This window comes from Gossypium hirsutum, chromosome A12 (genome assembly GCF_007990345.1).
Source record: "Gossypium hirsutum isolate 1008001.06 chromosome A12, Gossypium_hirsutum_v2.1, whole genome shotgun sequence".
NCBI classification, from domain to species: Eukaryota; Viridiplantae; Streptophyta; class Magnoliopsida; order Malvales; family Malvaceae; genus Gossypium; species Gossypium hirsutum.
In genome coordinates, this window is record NC_053435.1 from 48,059,958 (window position 1) to 48,084,079 (window position 24,122).

Below are 24,122 nucleotides of genomic sequence, written 5' to 3' on the forward strand. Positions count from 1 at the left end.
TCAAGCCGAATTTTTTTAAGTATGGAGAAGTATTTATAAGCCTGAATCGGTCGAGTTACGACGTTCGAAAGTCCTGTACGAACCTTAGGAATACTTAGGATACATATGTCATGACATAGGATTCCGATATGTGATTTCATGTAAGACCACGCTGGGACGTTGGCATCAATTTGTGATTTGCGTGAAAGACCCTGTCTGGGACAGTGGCATCGATATGTGATTACATGTAAGACCACGTCTGGGACATTGGCATTGTACGAGCTTTTCGACTAGCCGAGTATCCTTATTAATTCTGAATGGTTCAACAGGCAATATTGAGTTAAGATCGAATGTGAAATTGAGCTAAAAGGTTCAGGTACATGCTAAGATATATGATTATGAAAGTAAGGTAAGTATATATTTGAGATGAATACATGAATCATGCATGATAAAAGAGAGATTTATATATGCTTATAAATATGTTTTTATTCAGTCAAGTTAGTATAATATGTTAATATTTATGTGATGATATATGAATTTGCAAGTATGATAAATGTATATGTGACTAAGGTTGGTTTGATTCGGCTTAGTTTAATTGAATTATGTATGTTATTTAAATGTTTTAATTTTTTATGACTTACTAAGCTATTCAAGGTTATTGTGTGTGTGTTCGTTCATTGTTTTATAGATTTTGGAAAGCTAGTTACGAGCTCGAGGATCGTCAAGGAAGTCCGTCACACTATCGATCGTTATTTCTGTATTTTATAAGTTTGAGAGTTTGAACATATGGCATGTATAGGCTTGATATATTATGTTTGATTTTGAGTTGTATATATTAGGCCATGCGAAAATGGCTTAATCATTATGCCTAAGTTCAGTTATATCTATGTTTGATGTGTTTGGTTTTGGTGTTTCGGTAATGAGTAATGCAAGGCATGATGCATACTAGGCCATGAAATTAGCTTAATTTAGAAAGTATGTTTTTCTTTGATGTGTTTGGTGTGATGTTTGGACTTATAATTCAGCTTGGAAATGAGTAATGGATGGATGCATGTTCGGTATATGGCATGTATTAAATTGGTTAAGTAATGTATATGTCATTGTTGGTATTTGGCTATTAGGTTCGGTTAGTGAAGGTAAGAAATGAATATGTTACTTGTTTGTTTTGGTCAATTGTTTTGGTATAATTTCAAATGGTAATTGAGGATTATGATTTAGGTATATTTTGGTTAGTTTATAATGAAATATTTAAAAGTGTAAAATATGATGTTTATATTCAGCTAATGATAGGTAAACTATGCATAAACAAATATATGATATGTTTTGTTTGTGATTCGTTTTTTTTAACGTCAATTTGATTAGTTTAAAGTTTGATTAAATTTATGTGTAAAGTACTAGACGAATTAGTATTAATATGGTCCCATGAAATCAGTTATTTACTAATGAAATGATAAATGGTACACATTCATATTTGGCCAAAGATAAGTAATTGAATATATTTATAAATGATGTATATGACAGGTTTGCATATGATTATGTTTGTAATGACAAGGAAAATTATTTGTGTCATGAATGATTGGTTGATTATTTGAACTACTATAATGTACGTGTATAGGTATATATTCGGTTATGGAATAAGATGATTTGGTTGATTACATGATTGATATTTATTATAGGAGTTTTAATGCCATAACATTTAGATAATAAGCTTGGCTAATAGAACTATAATGTAACTGTAAAGTGATGTGTTTAATTTGGGAATTTGAATATGATTCAATTGATAATTATATAAGTGCAAAATTTTCTAATGAGAAAATGGGTACATCTGTTCATATTGATTATTGTAAATACTGCATATGTGAGTGGATATTAAATTGTGTAACACCATGACAAACACACGAGGCAAGAAGACTGCCGTCCCCGCTTCGAAAAAGCAAAAGGGTCCCGGTGCAACTTCCTCGAGCACCTCGACCAAAGCTCATCATCCTCTGCTTCGATTTTCTTCAAGCCCATAGGACGACCTGTTTCAGCCTCTTCGAGTACGACCATTAGGAGTGGGCCGATGTATTGATTGGACTGCATTGGAGCAGGTCAGACTAGCTAATGAGGTTCATGCTTTCATTACCACTGCCCCATGGGATCAGTTCTTTTTGATTATCGAGCCCACCTATTTAGAGCTTACCTTGGAGTTTTGCACTACGTTCCACCTACAGTATGTGATGAATACCCATGACGAGGCCAGTACTATCACTTTCTGACTTGGTGGCTTAGTGCGTCATATGAGTGTACCTGAATTTGGCATAGTTTTGGGCATCTATACTGATGAATTTATAAGTGTCGGTAACTTTCTTCAACTCGACCGTCACATCCAGTACTCACCCTCGTACTGTTGGACTGATCTCACAGCTAGTCAGATCCATTATGACATGAGTCGTTCCAAGGCATCGGCTCTAGCTCCAGCTCTGCGATATCTCCACGCTCTTTTGGCACACACATTAATAGGGAGACGAGAGAGCATTGGTGTCATTAACACTCACGATGCATACTTCCTGTGGAGTAGGAGGCAGGGTACATTTTTGATCTCGCCTACTTCATCGCCCTTGCCTTTCGCCATCAAATCGAGCGACACTGAAAGGGATTCATCAACCTTGGCCCATATGTGACTCGTCTAGCGCGATACTTTGGGCTCTTGAATGCAGTGACACAGTCCTCTTCACTCACGCTCATTGGCCAGATGTCCCCACAGGGCATCTAAAGTATGCTCCATATGTGGATGATTGAGCATCGACGTGGGTTCAACCCTCCTTAGTACTGACTTGTACGAGTTACCGATAAGGACGACGCTGAGGATATTCCTGACGATATCCCTGCTTTTCAGGAGGACCCATCTTCTCAGCCACTACCGAGTCACCGACTAGTTCCTGGGCTGCTTCATTGTCAGAAGTTTCTGACCACCTTCATCACTTTGAGCAATACTACACTCAGTGATTTGACATCATCGAGGTGACTCTACAACAAATTTGCCAACATTTTCACATATCGCCTCCAACACCACCGCCTCAAGATCTAGCTGTCGATGAGGACTTTTAAGTCCATTTAATTTTCAATTTAATTTTCTTTTTATTTTATTTTTATTTTTGCGTTTCTTTCTGTCTTTATTTATCATTTTCTTAAAAGACATTTATTAGTATAATTTGAATTTTCTTTTATCTAGTTATTTCATTATTACTAACCATAACCACTCTATCAATATAAATCCCTTAAACATTACTGATGGCATCACAGTTTCAAAAGGTTCAGTCGATGGGTGCTACTCAGGAATAAACAAACAATCCCCCAAAACTGCCATGTCCTGCTCGACCACTACCATAGCACCACAACACCGACCACCACAATAACCTCTTCACTAGGCACTATGCTTGTGGAACCCAATCTCTACTACCACCTTCACCTTTGTCTACATGTCACATACACATCACTTTCAATGTATCTAAACCCATTTTCGCTCTTTCAAGGATTACATACAAAAATTCAGGGCAGTTTCGCTTCTCTCCCTCTCCTTTGATATTATGCTTATAATTATTATTATCTATATTTGTACATTGAGGACAATGTACATCTTAAGTGTGGGGAGGTTATTTATGATTATCAGAAAATCCTGAATTTTTATCTTGTTCTCAAATAAATCTCTCATATTATTATTAGAATGAATTTTGATTTATTTATGATTTTTATTGATATGTTTTGAATTAAATCATAGATAACTGTGCATTGATGGTTTAAACTTTTAGACATTAGAGGATCAAGTATGATAAGTTGACTTTCGAGAATTAAAATTGCTAGGTTATTTCCATGAATTGAGGTATTATCTTGAAGTTTTGAATTGGCAGGATTGACATCAAATACCCATAATTTTCGTGAGATTTTGAGCCCATTAGAGCATATATCCTTCTTATTCACTTATTTTATTGACTATGAGTGTGTCAACATTGATTTGCAATTCTAGAACTTGCATTGATTATATATGTCGAGAGCACACCTTTGATTTGATATACTAAAATTATAAAGGCACTTAGGTTTTAACCCATTCACTCCATAAAAAGCCTACCCACATAATTGACCCCTAGTGAACCCCTTTAAGCCTTAACTAATATTTCTTGATTTTCCCCTTAATAGTAACCCTCAACTTAACCCTTTTTGATTCGTTAAAAATTGCTCCCTTCTCATTAACTCCCTTTTTATCGAGATTTGATTTGATTAGTTACCTAACTATGTTCGTTCATTCCAGTTGCTGAGTTATTTCTTATTATGTACTTTCCATTATTATAACTGTTCTTCTTTAAAAAAATGTATATTTACATTCATTCAAATTACATATTGTTCTAAAGAGCTTGGATAAGTTATCATAATAAGATAAAAGCTCACTTCATTAATTTTGATTAGTGTTAATTCTGGCACTTGTTTGTAATTTAGTGATTAGCTTTGTTTTTCTAAGTTTGGTAATCTATTAAATTAATCTCGATTCTAACCCTCTTTTTTAGCCTTTATTCACAGCTTTAACCCAAGCCCCATTATAACCCGGTTAAAGACCTTTTGATTTGTGTATCATATCATTATAATAGTGGAGATTTGATTTTCATGCAAGCCTATGGTAATAACTTTTCATGTTTGACTATTGAGTGTTTAATTATTGAACCTTAAACTCTTTGAGTGATTTGAGTGAATCTTTAGTGAGGATTTCAACCCTTGTCTATTTGAAATTAAAGGTAATTACTTTGATAAAGGGGGATACTTATGATTTTATGATTGAAATGCTCAATTTGGATTGTTTGAAACTTTAATGTTCTTATAGTTAAAGCTATTAATGTATGATTACTTGTGGATTATTTCGAACATTATTAATGAGAATTATAAGTTGAAAATAATTTATTTTAATTGTGAGTTGAGGATTTTGCTTGAGGACAAGAAAATGCTTAAGTGTAGGGATATTTGATAAACTGTAATATATACATATTTTTTACCCTATGCTTGGCATATTTATGGATGATTTTTCCTTAGTTTTATTGAATTCGATGCTCCTAATCCTTTAAATTCATGTTTTACACTTAGGTGAGCATAGGAAGGCGAAAAGAGCAAGAAACGGGCCAAAAACGAACAAAATAGGCCTAATTCAGCGTGGCATATGGCTTAGGCACTCCCACAATGGTGATCCACACACCCGTATGTGATACATGGGTAGACCACATGCCCGTTTGTCATGGCCGTGTCGACATGATGGTCGTGAAACTAACTAAAAATTTGACTTAAGGAAAGTGCACCTATCGAACAGTAGTATCGTTATGGTGAGACCGGAAATATCGTATCCACGAGGACTAAAAGTACTAGTAATTACTATCTTTTTATTATCTAGCCTAAGAATTAAAGGGTGTTTTTAAACTAAACTAATTTTCTAATTTAACTAAGATTACGATAGAGATGACAATTGGAAAATACTTTAGAAAAAACCAATGGAGAAGACAATACCCAAGAAAGAATCCACCTAGACTTCACTTATTACCTTTGAGTTAGACGATTTATTCACTTGACTTATTGCGTAGAAATCCCTGATTTATGTTATTATCCCTTTCGAGACTAAAAACAACTAACTTTAAGTTGATTAATTGAAATCTTTTTCTAATTAAAACCCCTATTGTCGCATTAACTCGATCTATGGATTCCCTTATTAGATTTGACTATAATCTGGCAGATTTATGTTGTCCTATCTCTAGGTTTGCATGCAACTCCACTTAATTATGAATGATCTTCTCTTAAACATGGACTTTTGCTCCACTGAATAAGCACACCAAGAACCTGAATTAATATCCTGGAATATTAAAGCAAGGGTTAAAACTCACAATTAAGAATAAGAACAAATATTTATCATATAAATCAAAGAGTAATAAGATTCGTCTTAGGTTTCATCTCCCTTAGGTATTTAGGGGGTTTAGTCCATAATAATAATGGAAAACATCCCAAAGTTTGGAAAACAACAAAATATAAAGAACCCCAAGAACTTCTAGGAAATTGGATGGAAATCTTTAGTCTTGATGTAGATCCTAGCTCCGAGGTGATTCTGATGGCAATTCGTGAGTATTTTCTGCCTCCAACTCTATGTGTCCCCCCTAATCCTCTTTTAGGGTGTTTATATAGGATTTAGAATGCTTCGAAACCCTCAAAAGTGCATTTTTTCTGAATAGAACTAGGCTTGGGCTCGGCAAGGACACGGGCATGTGGTTTACCCGTGTGGAAGTGCCTGGGCTGTGTGAAACGCTATTTTAAGCCCAATTTGTCTGTTTTTGGCCCGTTTCTCGCTCCTTTTGCTATCCTAAGCTCTCCTGAGTATAAAATATGAAATTAAAGGATTAGGAGCATCGAATTCACTAAAAACAAGAAAAAATCATTCATAAATATGCCAAGCATAGGGTTAAAAAATATGTATAAATTACGGTTTATCAAATATCCCCACACTTAAGAATTTGCTTGTCCTCAAGCAAAATCTTCAACTCACAATCAAAAGAAATTCTTCTCAACTTATAATTCTCATCAATAATGTTTCAAAATAATCTACAAGCAGTCACACATTGAAAATTTAACGAAAAGAACATTAAAGTTTCAAATAGTCAAAGTTGAGCATTTCAATCATAAAAGTATAGGCATCCCCCTTTATCTAAGTAATTATATTTAATTCCAAATTGACATTGAATGACATCTTCACTAAAGGTTTACTCAAATCACTCAGTGTGTTTAAGGTTCACTGATTAAGCACTTATTAGTCAAACATGAAAAGTTATTACCATAGGCTTGCATGAAAATTAGATCTCCACTACTATAAATGATATGATACACAAATCAAAAGGTCTTTGAAGGGTTGTAACGGGGCTTTGGATTAAGGTGTGGATAAAGGCTGAAAAAGAAACGATTAGAATCGAGATTAACTTGATAAATTACCTAACTGGAAAAATAACTAACATCAATAAACATGAGCTTCTTCTCAGAATATGGAATTAAAAACTTAAGCTCAAAAACAAGGAATTACTACCAATATGTATGTATGTATGTATTTTTTTTAAGAATAAAAAAAATATTTATATAAGAGAGAATTATATTATTTGAATGAAAGAACATAGTTAGAAAATTAACCAATTCAAATCTCGACAAAAAGGGAGTCAATAAAATGGGAAAAATTCTCAACGAATCAAAAAGTATGATAAAAGGGTTAAATTTTAGGGTAAATTAAAAAAATAGTTTGTTAAGCTTAAGGGGGTTCACTAAGGGTCAATTGTGTAGGTAGGCTTTTTATGGGAGAAAAATTGGGTTAAAACCTAAGTGCCTTTATCATTTTAGTATATCAAATCAATGGTGTAGTCTCGACATGTATAATTGATGCAAGTTCTAGAATAACAAATCAATGTTGACACACTCATAATTAATAAAATCAGTGAGCACGAAGGATATATGCTCTAAAAGGCTCAAAATCTCACAGAAATTATGGGTATTTGATGTCAATCCTGTAAATTCAAAACTTCAAGATAATACCTCAATTCAAGGAGACAACCTAGCAATTTTAATTCTAAAAAGTTTCAACTTATCGTACTTGATTCTCTAATGTCTTAAAGTTTAAACAATCAATGCACAGTTACTTATGATTTAATTCAAAACATATCAATAAAAATCATAGATCAATCAAAATTTACTCTAATAATGATATGAGAAAGTTATTTGAGAACAAGCTTAAAAATTCAGGGATTTTCTGATAATCACATAGATAACCTCCCCACACTTAAGATGTACATTGTCCTCAATGTACAACGATAGTTAATAAAAATATAGGCATAATATCAGAAGAGAGGGCGAGAAGCGAAACTTTCCTGAAAATTTGGATGAGATCCTTGAAGTAGCAAGAGCAAGAATTGTAGAGGAAGTCGAATAAGAGGCATGATTCTGAGGTACTAAAAAAACCATTGTGGAAGAGAATTAGGGGATAATACGATAATATCATAAAGATAAGCAGAGTTTAAAATATAAAACCATAAGTCTTCGAAAAATAAATAAGACACAATAAAGTTTAAATAAAAATAAAAGAAAAATAAAAATAATAGTAAAATAAAGGGACTCAAAAGTCCTCATCATCAGAGTCGTGAGCCGATGGCGCTGGAGAAGAGATATGGATGTGGTGACAAATCTATTGGAGAGTGGCCTCAATGCTATCAAATCACTCAAAACACTGCTGCTCAAAACGAGTGAATCACTCGGATAAGTCTGTAAAAATGGCAGCAAGAGGTCGGTGACGTGGTGGTGGTGGTGAGGGTGGGTCCTCGTGAAAGGGAGGGACATCATCAGTAATGTCCTCTGGATCATCCTAGTCAGCCGACTGGACGAGTTTGTACTGAGGTGGGTCGACTCCACAGTGTCGCTCTATCATCCGCATGTGGATCATACTAGAAATTCCCTACAGAGACATCTGGCCAACTAATGTGAGTGTCGATGACATCTCTAGAGTGTCGAAAAGGCTGAAGTGTTGAGCGAGGTGAGTCACGTAAGGGCCAAGGCAGATGGGGCCTTTCCTATGGCGATCCTTCTTTTGGCGAAAGGCGAGGGCAATAAAATATGCCAAGTCAAATACATGGCCAGTCGCCATGCTCCATAGGAAGTACGTGTCTGTGGTGCTAACTACTCCGGTGCTCTCTCTCCTTCCAGTTAAAGTATGAGCCAAGATAGCATGAATGTAGCGTAATGTTGGAGGGAAAGAAGTCTCCTTTGAGCAACTTGCGTCATAGGGAACCGTGCTCATCGTAAGGTTGGTCCAACGGTAAGATGGCGAATAGTGTATGTGACGATGAATCTGTAGGAAATTTTCTGAAGCCATGAACTCCTCCGTGTAGAGGCCCAAAGCAGCTCCAAATTCGGGTACACTCATATGCTTGACAAGTCCACCAAGTTGGAAAACGATAGTACCAGCCTCGTCATGTGTGTTCATCACGTGCCATAGGTGGAAAGTAGTGCAGAACTCTAATGTCAGCTCTGAATATGTGGGTTCAACGATTGCAAAGAATCGATCCCATGGTACTATATCGAGATGGAATCAAACGAGGTGAGCAAGTTGGACCTGTTCCAAAGCGGCTCAGTCAATACATCAGCCCACTCCCAATAGTTGTACTCGTAGAAGCTGAAATAGGTAGTCCTGTAGGCCTGACGAGAACCGAAGTAGAGAGTGGCGAGCTTCAGTCGAGGCGCTCGAGGAGGTTGCGCCAGAACCCTTCCGCTTTTTCGAAGCGCGAACTGTAGTCTTTTTACCTTGTGAGTTTGGCATTATATACCTGCAAGAGTAAGAGAATCTAAATAAAAACACATCTAGGCAATAAAATAGCAAGTGAAGAACGATGTAGACAAATTATAGGTCTAACTATATTAAAAGAATTAAGTAGCTGCTAATTAAATTTTCAACTTATATTGACTAATATGACAAACTAAATATGGGGCTTCTAAGAAAATAACAGACTTAACAGAATGATCCTAAACTAACTAGCAACATCAACATGAACTCAATGACATAAAAAAATAAGGCTAAAGTAAGAACAAAAGATGAATAAAAGGCATGGCATAATACTTCTAATAATAATAACAATGATAACAAAAAAATATAAAAATAAAAATAAATAATGAAAATGATGGAGGATTTGGTAAAGAGGGTGTGACCGACGGTGGTGGTGGCCGGTCGTCGAAGGATCGTGGTCGGAGCTGGTGGCGTTGACGGTGGAGAACAGGGGTGAGACACGGGCGTGGGAAGTCAGGCCGTGCGGCGCACTGGTGGAAGTGGGTGGAAAGGAAAAAGAAAAGAAAGGAAAAGGGAAGAAATGAGGGGTGGAAAGAAAGAAAGAGAAAGGGGGAGATAGGGGAGGAGGGGGTTCGGCCAGTGGTGTTGGAGGCCGAAAACGGGAGTCAGCGTGGGGGAAGTGCTGTGGCGGCTAAGGGGGAAAGGGTTGGTGAAGAAGAAGAAGAAAAAAGTTAGGTTTTAGGGGGGTTTAAAAAGGGCACGGCCATATGAGACCCGTGTTGGGCCACACGGCCGTGTCACATGCCCATGTGGATCTCGTCCATCCCGAGTTTATCGCGAAATTCAAATATCTAATCATCACACAGCTTGGGGATATGCTCGTGTGGCGGTCCCGTATGGTTCACACTGGCACCACACACGCCCGTGTGTCTGAACACACGGTCGTGTGCCTTGCCCATGTGGATCTTTGACTTATTTAAAATTTGAAAACTTAGCTGCAGTTTTTACACGGCCTTGGACTTGCCCGTGTGTCTAGGCCGTGTGCTTCACATGGTCATGTCGTATGGCCGTGTGGCTCGATACTTAGGGAATTTTTAGCCCTGTTTCCACACAGCCAAGGACACGCCCATGTGTCCAGGTTGTGTGGGCTAGTGTACCTGCACAAAAACACTAAAAATAGCTAAAATAAACGAGTTAGTAGTGTTAGTGCTCAGGTTGCCTCCCAAGAATCGCTTATTTAAAGTCTAAGTCGACTTACCTCTCATTCGCATGATTACGGTGGATTGAGGAGTTGAAACTCCTCACTTCTGCTATCAATTCTATTATCCTCATAAAGCTTAAGTCGAGTAGTATTCACCTTAAAAGTGCCAAATTGAGAATGATTTACCTCGACTGTACCGTATGGGAAAACATTCAGTACCGTAAAGGGAGTCGCTCTGTTTGTATTAAGCTCTGAGGTAGTAATTTGTGGGTCCTTTTCATCTAACAATACTTTATCCCCAACCTTAAATTTTGCTATTTCATTCCTACGCTTATCGAGGTGTTGCTTTGATTCATCGTGTGCTTTTGGTTTCTCCTTGACACGTGTTCGCCATTCGTCTAGTTCATCATCTGAAGCCTTCGTTCTTAATGAGTCGCTCTGTTTTTTTTGCATAGATTAGACTGGAGCTCCATCACATTCTTCCTAGGGGAGTCTTGCAAAGGAGGTTTAGTTGCTACATTATTTAGCTTAATAGAACTTAAAAAATCATCTCGATTACTAGATAGTTTAGCAGAACCACGAGCTTGAAGTTTAATTGTGTCACCAGTTACACGAAGTATCAATTCACCTATGCCAACATCAATGATAGTTCTAGCAGTTGCTAAAAAAGGTCTTCCTAAAATTAAATGCACGTCATTGTCCTCTTCTATGTCTAGAATAAGAAAATCAATTGGGAATATAAATTTTTCGATTTTAACAAGTACGTCTTAAATAATACCCCTAGGAAATCTGATTGTTTTATCTGCTAATTGAATGTTCATCCTAGTTTGTTTGGGTTTTTGAAGACCTAGTTGTTTAAACATTTTATAGGGCATGACATTAATACTTGCCCCTAAATCAGCCAAAGCATTGTTAACATTTAGATTACCAATTAAACAAAGGATCGTAAAACTCCCTAGATCTTTTAATTTGTTAGGTAGCTTATTCTGTAGAATGGCAGAGGAAACTGCGTTCAACTCCACATGCGGCACCTCATCCAACTTCTACTTATTTGCTAAAGGCTCCTTTAAAAATTTAACTACGTTTGGCATTTGCAAAAGAGCTTCAGTAAACGGTAAGTTAATATGTAATTTCTTTAATAATTTAAGGAATTTACCAAATTGTTCGTCCGAATGGTCTTTTCTTGTCTCGGTGGGGTATGGCACATGAGGTTTATATTCTCTACTTACCGATTTTTGCTCATTGTGGTCCACCTTATCCTTACCTTTACTTACCACAAGTCATTGCTTCGGTTCTGGTTCAAGTTCAACTAACCCTTCTTCATCTCGAACAGTAATCGCATTAAGTTGCTCCCTTGGGTTAGTTTTAGTATTACTCAGCAAGCTACCTTGTGGTCGCTTGGAAATTAACTTAACAAGCTGTCCTATCTGAGTTTCGAGCCTTTGAAGCGACTCTTGTTGATTTTTAAGCGCTGTTTCGGTATTCTAAAAATGAGTTTCTGACACCAAGATGAATTTCGTTAGCATATCCTCAAGGTTCGACTTATTTTCCTGCTGGTAAGGTGGTTATTGAAAACCTGGAGGATGTTATGGCCTTTGATTTCCTTGACCACCCCACAAGAAATTGGGATGGTTCCTCCAACTTGCATTATAGGTGTTACTGTATAAGTTATTTTCAGGTCTAGAATTATTATTACCCATTTAGTGGACTTGTTCCTCCTCGGTGCTAGGGTTGAAGGATTGATATTCTGTATGGTGTACTCCTCCTCTATTTGAATCACACCTCATCACCGGATGTACCTGAGTAGAACCATACAAATCGTCAATCTTTTTTATTTAAAAGTTCTACTTGGTTAGATAGATAGTAGCTTAGTCGAGGTTGAAAACACCAGTAGCTTTTGTCGACTTCATTCTCATGACCTACCACTGATAGTTTTTCAGTGATATCTCTTCAATAAATTCATAACCCTCTTTAGGTGTTTTGTTGTTCAATGTTCCACCACCGGTTGCGTCGACAAGTTACCTTGTTGAGGGGTTTACTCCATTGTAAAAAGTCTAAACTTGCAACCATAGAGGTAACCCATGGTGAGGTCACCTTCTTAATAGGTCCTTGTATCTCTCCCATGCATCGTAAAGAGTTTCTAAATCCATCTGCACAAAAGAAAAGATATCATTCCTTAGTTTAGCGTTTTAGCCGGCAGAAAATATTTAAGTAAAAATTTTTCAGTCATTTGTTCCCAAGTAGTGATTGACCCTCGTGGTAACGAGTTTAACCATTGTTTAGATTTATTCCTTAATGAGAATGGAAACAACCAAAGGTGAATGGCATCATCAGAAACGCCATTGATCTTAAAAGTGTCGCAGAATTCTAGAAAATTCACGAAATGAGTGTTTGGATCCTTGTCCTACAAACCATCAAACTGAACAAACTATTGTATCATTTGAATCGTGTTAGGTTTCAGTTCAAAATTTTTTGCAGTAATAGCAGGTCTAACTATACTTGATTCAGCTCCTGTTAAAGTAGGTTTAGCATAATCATACATAGTATGAGGAGCAGGATCCTAATTTACTGGGTTCGCAACAGCCACAGGAGGTAGCAGATTATTATGATTATCAGCCATCTCTTTGGTTGTGGTATGGATATCGGCCTCTCGCTCTTCCTCTATGTATTGAAGGTTTCGCCTTATTTCTCTTCAATTTCTACGAGCTGTGCTTTCGATTTCACTATAAAAAAAGTAGAGGTCCTGACGGGTTTCTTCTAGTCATACACTATAAAAACCTTCCAGAAGTAGAGAAAAGAAAATTTAGTAAACAAAATTAAATTGAAAATAAAAATAAAAATGGCTAAAGTAATAAAAATTAAGTGTTCCTAATATCTTAGTCCCTGGCAACTGCGCCGAAAACTTGATGGTAGTAAAACTAACTGAAAATTTGACTAAGGTAAACGCACCTATCGAATAGTAGTATAGTTATGGTGAGACCGGAAATATCATATCCACAAGGACTAAAAGTTCTGTTAATTACTATCTTTTTAGTATCTAGCCTAAAAATTAAGAGAATTTTTAATCTAAAACTAATTATCTAATTAACTAAGATTGCGACAGCAATTAAAGTTGGAAAAATACTTTTGGAAAACCGATGGAGAAGACAATACCCAAGGAAGATCAAAGAAGGGTTGATTTTCCTTTCCCAAGTAAGATTGAATTATGTTGATTAGTAGCTCATGATCGATGTTGTCAAAACACCCAACGATATCAGACTTTATTAGTCTATCGACCTGCCCCCACCCCTGAACTTCCAAAAAAAAAGAAATCAGACCCCGACCTTTTCTAAACCCGTGTGAAAAGGAGAAAAAAACGTCGTCAAAGATGATATTCACTTATTGCCTTTGAATTAGACTATTTATTCACTAGACTGAATCCGTAGGAATCCCTGATTTATGTTAATATCTCTCTCGAGACTAAAAACAACTGACTCTAGGTTGATCAATTGAAATCTCTTTTGAATTAAAACCCATATTGTCGCATTAACTCGATCTATGGATTCCCTTATTAGATTTGACTCTAATCCAGCAGATTTATTTCGTTCTATCTCTAGGATTGCATGCAACTCCACTTAATTATGAATGATCTACTCTTAAACAGGGACTTTTCCTGCACTGAATAAGCACGTCAAAAACCTGAATTAATATCCTAGAATATTAAAACAAGGTTTAAACTCACAATTAAGAATAAGAACAAGTACTTATCATATAACTCAATTAGTAATAAGATTCGTCTTAAGTTTCATCTCTCTTAGGTATTTAGGGAGTTTAGTTCATAATAATAGAAAACATCTCAAAAATTGGAAAACAATAAAACATAAAGAAACCCAAAGATCTTTTAGGAAATTGGATGGAAATCTTCAGTCTTGATGTAGATCCTACTTCTGAGTTGATCTCGATGGCTATTCTCCAGTATTTTCTGCTTTCTATTCTTCGTGTCCCTCTTCAAACCCCTGCTAGCATGTTTATATAGACTTTAGAATGTCTCAAAACCCTCAAAATTAGCTTTTTCCGAGTAGAATTAGACTTGGGCTCGACAGGGACATGGCCGTGTGCCACGCCAGTGCAAAGGTGTTCAGGTCATGTGTAATTCTGACTTGGTTTAGTGTCGACTCAGGCATGATACACGGGCATGTGGTCTACCCGTGTGTCACACACGGGCGTGTGGATCACCCGTGTGGGAGTGCCTAGGCCGTGTGCCACGTTGAATTAGGCCCATTTTGTCCATTTTTGGCCTATTTCTTGCTCTTTTCACCTTTCTATGCTCACCTAAGTGTAAAAGATGAATTTAAAGGATTAGGAGGATCGAATTCAATAAAACCAAGGAAAAATCATCCATAAATATGCCAAGCATGGGGTAAAAATATGTATATATTACAGTTTATCACATACTTTCTATTATTTCTGAAATAACAAAATAACAAAATAAAATAAAGGAAGCTATGGTTCGGTTGATTCTAGGCTCAATCAAGGTACGAAACTAGCTCAGTTTTTGATAATTTCTACGTTTTTTAAATCGTTGCTTCAAATATTATTCGACCCATGCTAGAATTTCTGATTTTGATGAATATTTTGAATTATTTCATTGATTAATATTTGTATTTTATGATGTTTGATGATGAATTATGAAATATATTTTTTGGATTAATATGTTTTGTATTGGAATTTTTGATGAATTCGAGTAATTAGGGCTAAATTGTAAAAATTATAAATTGAGGGACTAAAATATAAAATAAATGAAATGTATGGATTTTTATGAGCATAAGGAAGTTTCGGTCTAGCAATAGTGTGGTCAAATTTTGTATATTTTGTGTTTTGTGCAATTTGGACTAAATTGTAAAAAGTGTAAAATGTTAGGGGAAAAATGGTAATTTGTCCAGAACAAGTATTTGTTGCCGAGGATTGATGATCTGTTTGATCAATTGAGAGGAGCCACTATATTTTCAGAAATAGATCTAAGATCTGGTTACTACCAGTTGCGAGTTAAAAAGTCAAACGTGCCTAAGACTACTTTCAGGATGAGGTATGGTTATTTCGAGTTCCTGATCATGCCTTTTGGTCTAACGAACACCCCAACTATGTTTATGGACTTAATGAATCGCATTTTCCGACCATACTTGGACAAGTTTGTTGTGGTATTCATTGACAATATTTTGATCTATTCTAGTAATGAGTCCGAGCATGCTGAACATCTGAGGACTATAATACAAATCTTGCAAGACAAGAAATTGTATGCTAAGTTCAGCAAAAGCGAGTTTTGGCTTCGAGAGGTAGGATTTTTGGGTCACATTGTTTTGGGTGATGGCATCCGAGTTGATCCGAGTAAGATATCTGCTATTGTCGAGTGGAAGCCGCCGAAGAACATAACTGAGATTAGAAGCTTTTGGGCTTGGCCGGCTACTATCAATGCTTTGTAAAAGGATTTTCAATAATTGAAACTCCTTTGACGAGGTTGCTGCAAAAAGATGTTAAGTTTGAATGGTTAGAGAAGTGTCAGCAGAATTTCGAGAGATTGAAGACATTGCTGATCGAAGCTCCAATACTAGTACAACCTGAGCCGGGAAAAGAATTTGTGGTTTATAGTGATGCGTCCTTGAATGGACTAGGTTGCGTACTGATGTAAGAAGGTAAAGTGATAGCCTATGCTTTGAGGCAATTAAAACCACACGAGAAAATTTATCCAACACATGACTTGGAGCTAGCAGCCATTGTATTTACCCTGAAGATTTGGAGACACCATTTGTATGGTGAGACATGTCGTGTATTCACCGATCACAAGAGTTTGAAATATTTGATGACTCAAAAAAATTGAATCTGAGACAACAGAGATGGTTAGAGTTGATTAAAGATTATGAATTGATCATTGACTATCACCCGGGAAAGGCAAATGTGGTCGCAGATGCACTAAGCAGAAAATCCTTGTTTGCTTTGAGAGCCCTAAACACGTAGTTGGCCTTGTTAGATGATAGTTCGGTTTTGGAAAAGTTAAGAGCCAAGCCAAACAAGAAATTTGTGTAGCCTAGTTCAATGATAGTGGTTTGCAAGCCAAGGGAACTCAATGCGAGTCAGGCACCGACACAGATTTTCAAATTGGTCCCGATGGTTGCTTGATGTTCAGAAGTAGGATCTGTACACTAGGAGACGACAAGCTTATTCAAAAAATTTTGCAAGAGGTGCATGATAGTCATTTGTCTATTCATCCGGGAAGTACCAAGATATACAATGATTTGAAGAAAATGTATTGGTGGAATGGCATGAAAAGAGACATCTCCGAATTTGTATTGAAATGCTTAATATGTTAGCAAGACAAGGCTGAACACCAAGTACCTTTAGGTTTGTTATAGCCTGTGATGGTCTCCAAATGGAAATGGGATAGAATTACCATGGATTTTGTGACAGGATTGCTGTTAACCTCGAAAAAGAAAGATGTTGTTTGGCTTATGGTTGATAGGCTAATGAAGTCGGCTCACTTTATTTCAATACGAATAGACTACTCACTTGAGAAATTGGTCGAGTTGTATGTATCTGAAATTGTGAGATTACACGGGGTACCGATATCGATTATCTCAAACAAGGACCTGAGATTCACTTCAAGATTTTGGAAGAAGTTGTAAGAAGCCTTGGTTACAAAGTTAAGTTTTAACATGGCTTTTCACCCGCAGACTAATGGTCAATCTGAGTGGACGATTTAGATTCTTGAGGACATGTTGCGGTGTTGCGCCCTTGAATTTCAGGGTAGTTGGGAAAAATACTTACCATTGGTGGAATTTGTCTACAACAACAGTTTCCAAACGAGTTTAAATATGGCACCTTACGAGGCATTGTATGGCCGAAAGTGTCGGACTCCGTTGTATTGGGTAGAGCTCAAGGAAAGCCAGATTCACGGAGTTGATTTAGTCAGGGAAACTGAAGAAAAGCTTAAAGTGATACGCGACTGTTTGAAAGCAACATCGAATGGGCAGAAATCGTATGCTGATTTGAAAAGAAAATAGATTGAATTTCAAGTTGGAGACAAAGTGTTCTTGAAAGTATCTCCATAGAAGAAGGTCTTGAGATTTGGCCGAAAAGGAAAACTGAGTCCAAGGTTTATTAGACCCTATGAGATTACTAGGAATGTTGGACCGTTAGCTTACCACTTAGCACTGCCATCCGAATTAGAAAAGATTCATGATGTATTCCATGCATCTATGTTGTGTAGATATAAATCGAACCCCTCTCATATGACTTCGCCCACGGAAATTAAAATTAGACCAGATATGACTTATGGTGAAGAACATGTCAAGATTTTGGCTCGGGAAGTCTAACAGTTGAGGAACAAAAATATAGCCTTGGTGAAAGTTTTATGGCATTGACATGAAGTGGAAGAGGCTACATAGTAACCTGAAAAAACCATGAGAAGTCAATATTTGAACTTGTTTACTGGTAAGACTTTCGTCGGAGGACAAATGTAACATCCCGAAATAGGGCCTAGTTAGAATAGTGATTTCAAGACCATAAATCTGACGTTAAAATAATTATTTAATGATTATTATCAGGTCTAAGATATAAAAATATGCATGTGTTAAAGTTTCATGAAGAAATTCTGTGTAAGGTGCCTAATTAGAAATTAAGGACCAAATTGAATAAGTTGCAAAATTTGGGTTCTAGAAGAAATTTGTATGAAATTGTTTTGGAATATTAATTAAAGGTCCTTAAAGAGCAATTTGCCCAATTTTTAAGTTTTTGGACAAAAATAAGCATGCATGGAAAATTTGGAAAGGTTAATAAGGAAGGGCATTTTGGTCATTTTGTTAATTAATGAAATAAAAAGGGAAAATCAAGCAAAAATTCACTCATTTTCTTCTCCATGCTGTCGAATTTGAAGGAGTCTCCATAGCTAGGGTTTTCCAACATTTCAAGCTCAATAGTAAGTGTTCCCTAGCCCCATTTTTAATGTTCTTCGTATTTTTGAAACCTTCGTAACATGCACTATCCATTTCTACCCATATTTCAAACTAGGGTTCATGTTAGAAATTTGACCCATGCATGAGATGGTTGATCTTTGATGATTTTTTTAGGGTTATGAAAGTTAGATGTTACATAAACATCCTTTGCTACGTGATTTTTCATGAAAACACCAAAAATGGACCTAATTGAAAAGGTATAAAATGTGGGGTAGAAATGTGAAGTGGAAGAAAATGTGGGCTGCTATAGGCAAGAAAAACATTCAGCTAGGCTTGGGTAATTTAGAAATTTCATGCATTTCATTATACGAGTCTCAGGACTAAATTGTAAAAGTGTGGAAGGTTAGGGGCAAATTGGTCATTTTGCACGGGGTGAGTCTTAAGCCGAAAATGAGAAATGTGAGGTATTAAAAATTTATTTTTACTGATATAGACCCTGAGGAACCAATTTTGTAAGTCGACAGTGGAAATTGAAAGGTATCGGAATAACCAGACACGAATCCGAAACGACTACCAGGTAAATTCGTATAATCCCAAGTAAACTCTTAATATACTTAAATATGTATGTTCTTGAATATATGAAAATTTAGATATTTATTGCATGAAAATCCTTGAAATGTGGTGGTGTAATTGAAAAGGATGATAATGTCTTGGTTGAAATAGAAAAGGGAAATCTGATGGATAAATTATGGCTTACATGACATGAGATCCTGCATGTGTTGCGGAAAAGGATTTAGCCCAAACAGGTAATTCTATGATCTCACAATAGAAAGGATCTAGCTCGGACGGGTAATCTGATTGAGGACTAAATTTAGCCTGGACTGGCAATTCAAATCCGAGCTTATGAGAGAAATTGTCGTAAAAAGGAATTTAGCTTGGATTGGTAATCCCAACATTACTCTATGAGTTATTACTACGGGGGATTTAGCCTGGACTGGTAAACTCACCATAAGATGTAAGGTTCGCGGGAGTGCATTCTTGAGATGATCACTTGTATGACTTGACAGTTATTAGGCTATCCATCGAGATTTCTGAGAAAATTCAACGGGATTAACATGAGAAATAAAGAATGGAAATATCGAATTGATGAGCTCATCTAAGACTAATGACATGATCTATTGTTTTGAGACTAACTTGATGATTGAGTGCATGTGATAGGGAAACTATTTCATGCTTGTTGGAACTATTGCTTAAATATGGTTGTATGCTAATTAATCAGTAAGTTTACTTCCCAATTATCCGGACTTACTAAGCATATAAATGCTTACCCCCTCCTTTTTTCCCTGTCTTACAGAGCTCGTAGACTCATGAAGATTGGAAGACGGTTGGAGAATCAACACACTATCGTCTTCTCCCGCTTTGGTATATAAATTCTTTTATTTTGTTTAATGGCATGTATAGGGCTTTTGGTTATTTCGTTATATGTGCCATTTGGCTAGCCAATGTAAGGGTTTAAATGGTATACTTATTCTTTTGTATATGTTCATGAGATGTGGCTCATATTGATGTATGTTGTAAACCTACTAATAATGCATGTTTATGTTTAAATGATTCATGAGATATGGTGACGAGGTTTATCACGAATGGATGCTTGAAATGGACCTAAAAATCTGAGAGTGGTCATAGCATACAATGTATATGGTTATAATATAGCGTAAATGTAAAATATAAAATGTGCTATGTTAATTTCTCATATGGAAAGGATAATTTAGCATGTACTAAGCTGATGAGATGAGGCTAACATGCGATGAGTCATGCCAAGGTTGTTTAAGAGTATAATGAAGCCATACTAAATACCATTGAAGTCTTTAAGTGTGTATGGATAATAAAGGGTAACCAAAGGATTGGAAAATAGCCCTAAAAAGGTCCACACAAATAGACACACGAGCATGTGTCTAGGCCATGTGTGACACACGGTCAGCCCCCATGGGCGTGTTGCCTAGCTGTGCCTCCCCTACACCTAAAATTTTTGGTCAATTTGCATGGTAGTAAACACACGGGCAGAGACACGACCATGTGTCTCAACCGTGTGAAGGACACAACCTAGCACACGGGTGTGTGCCTTGGCCGTGTGCCTAAAAATGAGTGATGCGTCATAAAAAAAATGTTTGGGTTTTTGGACACCGGCAACGACACGGGCGTGTCTGGGCCGTGTGAGGGACACGAGCTAGGGACACGAGCGTGTGCTTGGCCTTGTGAAAACCCCTGTAGGATCGAAATGAAAAATAAATTCAAATAATTTAACACGGGCAAGGGACACGGGCGTGTCCCTAAGCACACGGGCATGTGCTTTACCTCCACACAGGCGTGTAAGGCATAACCCTAGGAATTTTACTAAAGTTTTCAATAGTTCTCGGTTTTGTCCCGAATCAATTTTATTGTATGTTTTGGACCTTATAGGTCCATAATAGGGACATTATGATGCTGATTGATTAGTTTTAAATTAGAATGAAATTTTATAACCTGTATTTTTTTTTTGAAATGTCTGAGTATGTGTCCGATAACGCCTCATACTTTGTCCCGGTCTCGGGTATGGTAAGGGGTGTTACAGATCTTAAATGAAAAGAAATAGAATTCCAAGTTTGTGACAAGGAATTCTTGAAAGTATCACCTTGGAAAAAAGTTCTCCGTTTTGGTCGTAAAGGAAAACTGAGTCCACTGTTCATTAGACAATATGAGATTATAGAAAGAATTGGACTGGTTGCATATCGGTTAACTTTACCACCAGAACTTGATCGGATTCATAATGATTTTCTTGTGTCTATTCTACAGTGGTATTGATCCGATCCTTCACATGTTATTTCTCCGACAGAGGTAGAGATTCAACCTGATATGACATATAGTGAAGAGCCGATCAAAATCTTATCTCGGGAAACAAAAGAGTTAAGAAATAAAAATGTAGCATTAGTAAAAGTTCTTTGGAAACGACATGGTGTAGAAACGGCTACCTGGGAATCGAAGGACACTATGAGGAAGTAATACCCAAATCTTTTCACTAGTAAGATTTTCGAGGACAAAAATTTTTAAAGGGGATAGTTATAACAACCCATTTTTCAATGAAATTAGAATAGTGGTTTCGGGACCACAAATCCGATTTGAAAATAAATTTATTTTTATTTTATAATATGGTCCTTATTATGATAGATGTGTCGTGTGAAAATTTTGATACAAAAATTTTATCGATTAAGTGTTTAATTATGAGAATGACTAAATTGCATAAAATGTAAAAGTTAAATTCTAGTAGCTATAAGGATTAAATAGCTATGGAATTCAAAACTAGTGGTCCCTATATGGTAATTAGACCATTAAAGAAAAGTATGTAGATTTTTGGTGACTCATCCATGGAAAAATTAGAAAAGAGTAGGGACTAAATTGGAAATTGAAATAATTAATTAATTAAAAGATGAAAAAAAGAAATATCATCTTATTTTGTCATCTTCAACCCCAAAATTATATGCAAACCCTAGGAGAGAGAAGAAACTTTCAAGACTTAATTGGGTAAGTTTCCTTGTCTCGCTTTTAGTAATTTTGATATTTTTAAAATCGGGATAACTTAATCTATCTATTTAGGGGATTAATTTGAAAAGTTATCAAAATATAAAAATTGGTTCATGGGTGTATATGTTGAAAATTAGAAATTTAAGGTAGAAAATGAAAGGTTGTTGATGGATTAACAACTTTTACAAAGTTATTTTTTATGAGAACATGATTTAGGGACTAAAATGTAAACTTGTGAAATTGAAGAAAAATGCCGATTTTTTATGAATACATGTGGTATAAATTTTATAATGGGATTTTAGATAGGCTTGGAATAGGGAGTAAATTGCATAAGTGTTATTTTTCGAGCCTACGGACGAAATTAAAATTTATAGAAAAGTTAGGGGCAAAATGGTAATTTTGCCTAGGGCATAAATTGAGTTCAAATAAATGTGATATATGAGAAATTGATGATTCAAGCTATTTATATAGATTTGGACAACACAAATTTGAGGTTAGACCGAGGAAAAGAAAAGGTTTCGGATTAGTAGATTTTATACGCGAACAAGTGTCGAGGTAAGTTCATGTAACTTAATCAAGCATGTAAATATGTCAAATTGAATGTTGTGTCTGTATGGAATGTGACTTATATTTATGTGAATTGTTTGATTGCTATGATGAAGAATTGAATGCATGTTTGAAACAGTGAAAAAAGAGGTAAGCTTCGTTTGAATATTGAATTTTGATGAATATATGTGCTTTCCCGAAATGAATGAGGTCCTGCACTTGTTTTTGACGGGATTTAGCTCGGACAAGTAATCCTGTTAACCTCATTATAGAAAGATTTATCCCGGATGCGTAATCTTGATATAATACCTATCGAGTATATGTTATGATTAGGGTTTAGCTTGGACAGGTAATCCTAATTAAGCTCTTCTAAGCATACGTTATATAAAAGATTTAGCCTGGACTGGTAATCCTATTATACAATATGTAGCTCAAGATGTGTTCCTTAATTTAGTTCCCTAATGGGTACTCTTAAATAAGAATTGATGGGTTATTAAGTTGTACACCTTGAGTGTACTACTTGAACATCCATCGAAATTTCAATGATTCGATGGACATGACTCTTAACATGGTATGAGAATTTTGAGATGAAATGATAATGACTTGAAAGAATATTGTATGATGAGCTCATCTATGTTTACTTGATTAATATGAAGATTTTGGTGACTAACATATTTCATTGAATGCATGTGGTTAGGAAATTTTGCTAATGGATGGAAAAACATGATATTGTATGCTTAGATTTAATAAATGGGATTGGTAAGTTTAGTTTCCGTTATACGAACTTACTAAGCATGTGTGCTTACTTCATTTTATTTTCCCTGTTTTATAATGTTTGGAAGCTCGCAAAGGTTGGAGATCGTTGGAGCATCGTCACACTATCAACTAGTTATTTTGGGTATATTTAGCAAAATCGTTTGGGTATAATGGCATGTATAGGATAACTTGACCATTAGTGGTTTGATAATAATTCTTGTAATCTAGCTATTAGAATGGCTAATAATGGTTGTTTTGATATACTTGTAATGTCATGCTATGGTAGCTATATATATATGTATATATATGTTAGGTGGTTGTTCAAATTTTGCCTAACATATGGAATATACCAAGGTAAGACTATAAACATATATGCATGTAATGATACGCCTTGTTGAACGATGGAATTTGCTTAATTTGAATGCTTGATGTGACAGCCCAAAATTGAACCTAGTCGGGAAGTGGTTTCGGGACCGCTAAACCGAGTCACCGAAATGTTCGAATGTGATATTTATGGTCTAGAATATGTAATTATGAATGTGTGAAAATTTCAAGCTTCGATTTAGTCGATTGCATGTGAATTTTAGTAAATAGGACTTATGTGAGAAAATTTTGAAATGTGATAGGTCAAAGCATAAGGACCTATTAGTGCATGAAATAAAAAGGGGGGATTTGCATGTCAAATTCCCCCCTAATTAGTAGTGGCCGGCCATGACAAGCATGGTAGACCAAGTGTGATGGGCAAGAACATGTCATAAACATGTTGAGTTAGTGTTTCATGGGAAGTATGATAAAATAAGGAGCATGGGCATAAAATAATGAAAGGGAATATGATGAAAACAAA

At 36.1% G+C, this 24,122-nt stretch overlaps 1 long non-coding RNA gene and 1 other non-coding gene across 2 annotated transcripts; both read left to right on the forward strand.

The window, feature by feature from the left end:
* Nucleotides 1-667: 667 nt before the first annotated feature.
* LOC107938868 (uncharacterized) lies at nucleotides 668-13,871 on the forward strand. The gene is made up of 3 exons (XR_001694994.2): nucleotides 668-681; nucleotides 11,056-11,058; nucleotides 13,652-13,871. It is a non-coding gene; the product is annotated as an uncharacterized lncRNA (long non-coding RNA).
* Nucleotides 12,570-12,676, forward strand: LOC121211653 (small nucleolar RNA R71). Its single transcript, XR_005906872.1, has one exon. It is a non-coding gene; the product is annotated as a small nucleolar RNA R71 (small nucleolar RNA).
* Nucleotides 13,872-24,122: the final 10,251 nt, after the last annotated feature.